The sequence below is a fragment of the Callithrix jacchus genome, chromosome 2 (assembly GCF_049354715.1).
Source record: "Callithrix jacchus isolate 240 chromosome 2, calJac240_pri, whole genome shotgun sequence".
In the NCBI taxonomy this organism is placed as follows: domain Eukaryota; kingdom Metazoa; phylum Chordata; class Mammalia; order Primates; family Cebidae; genus Callithrix; species Callithrix jacchus.
In genome coordinates this window covers 128,546,357-128,555,129 of record NC_133503.1, presented here as the reverse complement: position 1 = coordinate 128,555,129, position 8,773 = coordinate 128,546,357, and the positions used below count along the sequence as shown (strand labels likewise).

The window sequence follows — 8,773 nt, the reverse complement described above, 5'->3', positions numbered from 1 at the left end:
CCTTGTCTAGTACCAGATTTCAAAGGGAATGCTTCCAGTTTTTGCCCATTCAGTATGATATTGACTGTTGGTTTGTCATAAATAGCTTTTATTACTTTGAGATACGTTCCATCGATACCGAGTTTATTGAGGGTTTTTACATAAAGGGCTGTTGAATTTTGTCAAATGCCTTCTCTGCGTCAATTGAGATAATCATGTGGTTTTTGTTTTTGGTTCTGTTTATGTGGTGAATTACGTTGATAGACTTGCGTATGTTGAACCAGCCTTGCATCCCTGGGATGAATCCTACTTGATCATGATGAATAAGTTTTTTGATTTGCTGTTGCAATCGGCTTGCCAATATTTTATTGAAGATTTTTGCATCTATGTTCATCATGGATATTGGCCTGAAGTTTTCTTTTCTCATTGGGTCTCTGCCGGGTTTTGGTATCAGGATGATGTTGGTCTCATAAAATGATTTGGGAAGGATTCCCTCTTTTTGGATTGTTTGAAATAGTTTTAGAAGGAATGGTACCAGCTCCTCCTTGTGTGTCTGGTAGAATTCGGCTGTGAACCCATCTGGACCTGGGCTTTTTTTGTGAGGTAGGCTCTTAATTGCTGCCTCAACTTCAGACCTTGTTATTGGTCTATTCATAGTTTCAGCTTCCTCCTGGTTTAGGCTTGGGAGGACACAGGAGTCCAGGAATTTATCCATTTCTTCCAGGTTTACTAGTTTATGTGCATAGAGTTGTTTGTAATATTCTCTGATGATGGTTTGAATTTCTGTGGAATCTGTGGTGATTTCCCCTTTATCATTTTTTATTGCATCTATTTGGTTGTTCTCTCTTTTCTTTTTAATCAATCTGGCTAGTGGTCTGTCTATTTTGTTGATCTTTTCAAAAAACCAGCTCTTGGATTTATTGATTTTTTGAAGGGTTTTTTGTGTCTCAATCTCCTTCAGCTCAGCTCTGATCTTAGTAATTTCTTGTCTTCTGCTGGGTTTTGAATTTTTTTGATCTTGCTCCTCTAGCTCTTTCAATTTTGACGATAGGGTGTCAATTTTGGATCTCTCCATTCTCCTCATATGGGCACTTATTGCTATATACTTTCCTCTAGAGACTGCTTTAAATGTGTCCCAGAGGTTCTGGCACGTTGTGTCTTCATTCTCATTGGTTTCGAAGAACTTCTTTATTTCTGCCTTCATTTCGTTGTTTACCCAGTCAACATTCAAGAGCCAGTTGTTCAGTTTCCATGAAGCTGTGCGGTTCTGGGTCGGTCTCTGAATTCTGAGTTCTAACTTGATTGCACTATGGTCTGAGAGGCTGTTTGTTATGATTTCAGTTGTTTTGCATTTGTTGAGCAGTGCTTTACTTCCAATTATGTGGTCAATTTTAGAGTAGGTGTGATGTGGTGCTGAGAAGAATGTATATTCTGTGGATTTGGGGTGGAGAGTTCTGTAAATGTCCACCAGGTTTGCTTGCTCCAGGTCTGAGTTCAAGCCCTGGGTATCCTTGTTGATTTTCTGTCTGGTTGATCTGTCTAGTATTGACAGTGGAGTGTTAAAGTCTCCCACTATTATTGTGTGGGAGTCTAAGTCCTTCTGTAAGTCATTAAGAACTTGCCTTATGTATCTGGGTGCTCCTGTGTTGGGTCCATATATGTTTAGGATCGTTAGCTCTTCTTGTTGTATCAATCCTTTTACCATTATGTAATGGCCTTCTTTGTCTCTTTTGATCATTGTTGCTTTAAAGTCTATTTTATCAGAGATGAGAATTGCAACTCCTGATTTTTTTTGCTTTCCATTAGCTTGGTAAATCTTCCTCCATCCCTTTATTTTGAGCCTTTGTGTATCCTTGCATGTGAGATGGGTTTCCTGGATACAGCACACTGATGGGTTTTGTATTTTTATCCAATTTGCCAGTCTGTGTCTTTTGATTGGTGCATTTAGTCCATTTACATTTAGGGTTAATATTGTTATGTGTGAATTTGATACTGCCATTTTGATTCTAAGTGGCTGTTTTGCCTGTTAGTTGTTGTAGATTCTTCATTATGTTGAAGCTCTTTAGCATTCAGTGTGATTTTGGAATGGCTGGTACTGATTGATCCTTTCTATGTGTAGTGCCTCTTTTAGGAGCTCTTGTAAAGCAGGCCTGGTGGTGACAAAATCTCTGAGTACTTGCTTGTTCGCAAAGGATTTTATTCTTCCTTCACTTCTGAAGCTCAGTTTGGCTGGATATGAAATTCTGGGTTGAAAGTTCTTTTCTTTAAGAATGTTGAATATTGGCCCCCACTCTCTTCTGGCTTGTAGTGTTTCTGCCGAGAGATCTGCTGTGAGTCTGATGGGCTTCCCTTTGTGGGTGACCTGACCTTTCTCTCTGGCTGCCCTTAGTATTCTCTCCTTTATTTCAACCCTGTTGAATCTGACGATTATGTGCCTTGGGGTTGCTCTTCTTGCGGAATATCTTTGTGGTGTTCTCTGTATTTCCTGCAATTGAGTGTTGGCTTGTCTTGCTAGGTGGGGGAAATTTTCCTGGATGATGTCCTGAAGAGTATTTTCCAGCTGGGATTCATTCTCTTCGTCCCCTTCTGGTACACCTATCAAACGTAGGTTAGGTCTTTTCACATAGTCCCACATTTCTTGGAGACTTTGTTCATTCCTTTTTGCGCTTTTTTCTCTGATCTTGGTTTCTCGTTTTATTTCATTGAGTTGGTCTTCGACTTCAGATATTCTTTCTTCTGCTTGGTCAATTTGGCTATTGAAACTTGCGTTTGCTTCGCGAAGTTCTCGTATTGTGTTTTTCAGCTCCTTTAATTAATTCATATTCCTCTCTAAGGTATCCATTCTTGTTATCATTTCCTCGAATCTTTTTTCAAATCTTTTTTCAAGGTTCTTAGTTTCTTTGCATTGATTTAATACATGATCTTTTAGCTCACAAAAGTTTCTCATTATCCATCTTCTGAAGTCTAATTCCGTCATTTCGTCACAGTCATTCTCCGTCCAGCTTTGTTCCCTTGCTGGTGAGGAGTTTTGGTCCTTTCTAGGAGGCGATGTGTTCTGGTTTCGGGTGTTTTCCTCCTTTTTGCGCTGGTTTCTTCCCATCTTTGTGGATTTGTCCGCTGGTCGTCTGCGTAGTTGCTGACTTTTCGTTTGGGTCTCTGAGTGGACACCCAGAATGTTGATGATGAAGTATTTCTGTTGCTTGGTTTTCCTTCTACCAGTCTAGCCCCTTCGCTGTACGACTGTTGAGGTCCGCTCCAGACCCTGCTTGTCTGGGGTGCACCTCTAGTAGCCGTGGCACAGCAAGGGATGCTACCAGTTTCTTTTTCTGCTCTCTTTGTCCCAGGATGATGCCTGCCTAATGACAGTCTTTTGGATATAGAGGGGTCAGGGAGCTGCTTGAGGAGACAGTTTGTACTTTATAGGGGTTTAATTGCTGATCTGTGCACTCTGTTGTTCATTCAGGGGTGTTAGGCTGCTATGTTTGATTCTGCTGCAACACAGCTCATTAAACAACCCTTTTTTTTTTCTCAAATGCTCTGTGTTGAGGGGTTTGGGCTTTATTTTTGGATGTCCGATCAGGTGTCCTGCCCAGCTCAAAGGCAGACTAGCCACTGTTTGGCTGCCGAGGCTCCGCCCTGCTGTTGTGTGATTCGTGCTGTTCCTGCCGGCTCTGCTGTGGTCTCCGCCACGCCCTGTGGCGGAGTCTCTTCGTTGTAGCGTGTTGCCTCAGCAACGGCAGGCTGCGTCAGCAGTGGGCGTTTATCTCAGTAGGGACAGGTTGCCTCGGCAACGGCTGGCTGCGTCAGCAGTGGGCGTGTATCTCAGTAGGGACGGGTTGCCTTGGCAACGGCTGGCTGCCTCAGCAGTGGGCGTGTATATCAGTTGGGGCAGGTTGCCTCCGTAGTGGTGGACGCCCCTCCCCCCCAGAGCGTCTTGGACCGTCTGCCCGGGATAGTTTGAAATCGCGGTTTTGTTCGTCCCACTGGGTATCCCAAACGATCTGTCCCTGCAATCCCCTGGGCTGGGCTACTGTGCAAGTCTCGTTCAGTCTCAAGTCCAGCCCTCTCAAGTCTCAGGTTGCCGGTTCAACAAGGCACCTGGACAAGTCCGCCCTGTGGGGATTGCTGGGTAGGGCCGGCCGCCGCCGCCCCGGCTGCCGGCTTCGCCAGGCAGACCTACTGCCTGGCGTCCCGTGTCTTTTTATACTTGGGAGTTTCCCCGTTCTGTGGGCAACAAAGATCAGTCTGGAAATGCAGCACTGACTCACCGTTTGCGAATTCAACACTGGCTCCAATCCTGGGTTGTTCTCACAGCGCCATCTTGAGTCCCCTCCGAAGACATTTCTTAATCGTAGCCAAATGAGGGAGAGACCCAAGGAAGAAGTCATGGGTCTAAGCTAGGTGTGAACATTGGAAAGCAAGGCTGAAAGCTGTGTGGAGGCCCCGCAAGCCATTGGTCCATGTGTGAGGAGGAGGGCCCAGGACTGCCTGTCAGAGACCTGTCCCTGGGAAAAAGTAGATTTTGTCATATGGTTGAGAGTATATTTCAGGATATGGTAAAAGTATACGTTTCTTCTATTTAGGAGGGAAAAACAAGATAATTAAACATCTCCTTCCCTCTGTCCTCCAAACTGAACGAAATATAAAAAGTGTAAGAAAGCCATGGTTCAAATAGAAAGCAAACAAAAATGTGACATGATTGAGGGCAATTGGGGCCACATGATGAAAGAATCTTTTTGGCTGGGATGACAGGAGTGCTTCTTTGCGCTGCCCAGTGTGGTGATGTGACACTATTGTGAAGGACAGGTAAACCAGTGCGTTTCTTGACTTTGCAGTAAATAATGTTTAAATAGTCATAATGGCATAAATGCTGTTACTGGTTTTTAAATTTTGAGAATTGATTTGTGCACCAAACATTACAGATAATTATGGTTATAGTACAGAAGATACGTTGTAAAATTAAAGGTTTAGATAATAGAATTTAGAAGAGAACAGGGGGCAGGAGAAGTGGAGGAAAGGGCAGGGGTGCTAATATCTTCATCATCGAACACACTGAGAAGTCACTAGATCATGTCAAAAGTTGACAGAATGAGACATAGAGGTTTTAAAATATTTACATTTCATATGTGACTAATAAGGAAATTAATAACTACAACATGTAGGGAGGCTAGGGGAGTGATGGATTGAGCGAGCTAAATGCTCATCTTTTATAAGCTTATTTTTGATAGTTTAAGAAAAGAGGTAAACAACAGCAAAAGTAAAATCAGCACTGTTAGAAGTGCTTACCTCCAGGGATCAGGTGGTGTAGGCCATCTATTTTAGTTAATAGGGTAGTTTAGTAAAATTAAACAACTAAAAACGAAAAGAAAGACAACTAAATACCAGGTTGATGCAATGATAGATAGTCTGAACATTTTCTTATGAGAAAAATAGATCGATTTCTAAGAAGTCCGCCTGTTTACTAGGCTAGGACACGTGGCAAAAAGCTCCTTAGGTGAATTCCAATGGTAAAGTCTGAGGATCAGAAAACTGAGTCAGAGTACAGAGAAAAGCTAAACTTCAAGGGAAAGCCATGTTGGGGTAGTTAGTTGCTTTAGGAAGTGCTGTATTCTGTGGTAGTTTCTTAAGGATATGGTGGCCCCCAGTTCAAAGACTTTGAAAAAAATTTTCTTTTTCCGATTATAAAAGTAATAGATGTTCGTGTAGAAAACAGGAGAATTACAGAAAGTGTAAAGATTCAGCCTAATGAGTGTGTGGCACCCTACCATCTCCAGTCTTTTTTTCCTCTTCCTAGAATTTTCCTCTTCCTAGAAGCACATATGAAATGTAAATATTTTAAAGGTAATGAAATTACCTCCCACCTCCACTACCACCCCCAGGTAAAAATCCTCCCGGGAGCAGAGCAAAAATCAGTAGTTAGGACAGGTAAAGCTGTTGAGCCTACTCATGGTATTCCTGAGCCACCATCCAAGCTTTCTAGATAATGGAACACACTTCCTCCTACCACCCTGTTGCTACTTCAGCTGTCAGTAGAGAAATTCACTAACATAGATTCAGGTGTCGAGCAGAGATGATGCAGTGAATTAACTGCTTCTCAAAATTTAGTGTGTATAAGAATCATTTGTGGAGCTGTTCAAATAGTGCTGATTTCTATAGCTTCCATTGGCCAGAGGTGGGCCAAGAAATCTGAATTTCTAAGCACTTGCTACTTAAATGTGGCCCATGGATTAGCAACATTGGCATCACCTGAGAGCTTGCTGGAACTACAGCACCTTGATCTACGGACTCAGAATATGTATTTTATTTATTTATTTATACTTATTTATTTTAGTTTTTTAAATATGAAAATATTTAGTATTTCATTGTATTCCTCTACATGTAAAACCAATTCAAATTGTCACTGGATTAGTAGGTTTGAAACTTTTCTGAGTATATTGAGCAGAATCTTACTACTGTAGCACATACATTTTTGATTAAAGGTAATTCACTCTAATTTTTAAAAGAATCTACTTGGTCAGGAGCGCATTGCTTTGCTGGCGTCTGTGATCAGCTGGAGATTGTGGTGAACGGCCTGGTTGCATTTCTTGGAAGAAGATCTTTTATTCTGCTGCTCAACCCAGGTCTCTGCCTTCCTTAGAGACTGAGGCTCATCCATCAGTTTCCCTGGAAAATGGCCTGCAACCTCCCACTCAGGGCTTGGCTGTGCTCATCTAGGCCCTCCCAGGGCTGGAAGGGGTGTCCCTGGTGATCCAGAAAGTTGTCCCAGCAGTGCCTAAACTCACTGTATTTCATCCTGGAAATTGGGGCCCCAGCTCTGTCCAGCCTGCACAGGCCCTTTTTATATCCTTGCTGATAATCATAGATGCGGGCAGCGAAGATGCACAGGCTTGCATATGGGTTCTCTTGAGGAAATTCAGCCACCTTCTTGGCACAGCTGAAGCAGGGGCTCCAAGAGATGAAGCAGGTGACCCTGTAGCACTGGGCCTGTTTCAGCTTCCAAAAGGAAATCAGGTCCAGGAGGCACAGCTCTGCATGGCAGCCTACAGGGAAACCAGGATTATTTGAAGCCTCGTTGAGTATGAAGTCCCTGTGCTGCTCCAGCGAGATGCAGGTGCCATTGTGCAGGTGCTCCACCTAATAACACAGGTAGGTTTGGTGCCGTCCAAGGACCAAAGGGTGTCATTGGTAAAGTTGCAAGTGAATGTGCCTGGATCCATCAGGTGTCTGAGAACCTTCCCCAGCGGGATGCACAGTAATGTATAATGTTTAGGCAGCTTATTCCAAGGCTTGTACAATTTTTGGTTGTACACGAACTTGCCCCAACAGTGCTGAAAGTCACCATAACTCATAGTCTTCATGGTGGCATGTGGACTGTCTCTTTTCTGACAGTCTGTGAAGCTCCTCCAGGAATGTGGGTCCCAGAAGTAGTAGAGGTGGGCCACGAAGATGGTCAGGGTGACCTTCGCGTCCTCAGCCAGGAACTTGGCCACATTCCTGGCACACACTGGGCAGGGGCTCCAGGATACATACCAGGTGACCTCGTACTCTTGGTCACTATGCAGCTTCCATTTGTGGAACCACTGGAAGAATCTCATCTCTGGGTGGTGTTGAGGCTTGGAATAGATCTGGCCTTGAAAGATCTTTGCAACCAAAGGGGGCCTTGAGCGGTCAATTGTTTTCATTTTCACTTTGTAGCACAGCCAGTGTTCCAATGAGAAAGGACGGGTCTATTATAAAAGTTGTAGAAGAATGTGTCTGGATCCATTCAAGCCACTTGTTTCTGGTCTGAGGCTTCATCTGTGGCCAGCTAGTCCCAACCATGATCATGAGGGTTTCACTTTCTGCTACAAGCTCCAGGTTTTAGGACAGCCCCTATTTATTTATTTATTTATTTATTTATTTTTGAGTCAGAATCTCACTCTGTCACCCATGCTGGAGTATAGTAGCACCATCTCAGCTCACTGCATCCTCTGCCCCCACAGGTTCAAGCAATTCTCCTGCCTCAGCCTCCTGAGTATCCGGGATTACAGGTGTGCACAACCCGGCCTGGCAAATTTTTTTTTTTTTTTAATTTTTAGTAGAGATAGGGTTTCGCTATGTTGGCTAGGCTGGTCTCAAACTCCTGACCTCAGGTAATCCACCCGCCTCAGCCTCCCAAAGTGCTGGAATTACAGGTGTGCCACTGCACAGAATATGTATTTTAACAAGATCTCCAGGTGATTCGAAAAGCACTGGGGTAGGTGATCTTATTGTTCTGGGTACTGATTTTTTGGTCAAGCACCATCTAGCTGGTCTTAATTAAAGCACTCCACTCAGAGTCAGTGGCAGTGACTCCTCACCACCCTCTCTTCTCCCTTCTTTTTTTTCTTTTTGGGGCACTTTAATCTTTTCACGGACACTTAGGAAGATGTTAACGATAACTTTTTCAGGTTTGACTTAAGTCAGAATCAAAGGCAGGAGGCCTGAAAACACCTGTGGACTTTGTAGGGTGATGGATCAGCTGGAATGAGGGAGGAGCACATTCACACAGGAGCAGCTACGGGGACCCAGGGTCCCTTTTCAGCTGGGTCCTCCCTAGATCACTACCAGGGAATACGTTAGGTACTGGTCAAAGGCAGTTATATGAATGTTTAGGAAGATCTGTGGCATTTTGTGGTGTTTTTGTGTATACAGCGAGTTAGTTGATAAGGTAAATTAGCACTTGTTCTTAGGTCCCAGCTCCAAGAAAAAGGAATCTGTGAGGAGAAACAATTCAAGTCGATAGCTGAGGGGTTTTCGGTAGCTGATGCACACT

At 43.6% G+C, this 8,773-nt stretch overlaps 1 pseudogene; it reads right to left on the bottom strand.

The window, feature by feature from the left end:
• Window positions 1–6,553: 6,553 nt before the first annotated feature.
• LOC100404353 (DNA dC->dU-editing enzyme APOBEC-3G pseudogene) lies at window positions 6,554–7,776 on the bottom strand (annotated as a pseudogene).
• Between the last annotated feature and the right edge of the window lie 997 nt (window positions 7,777–8,773).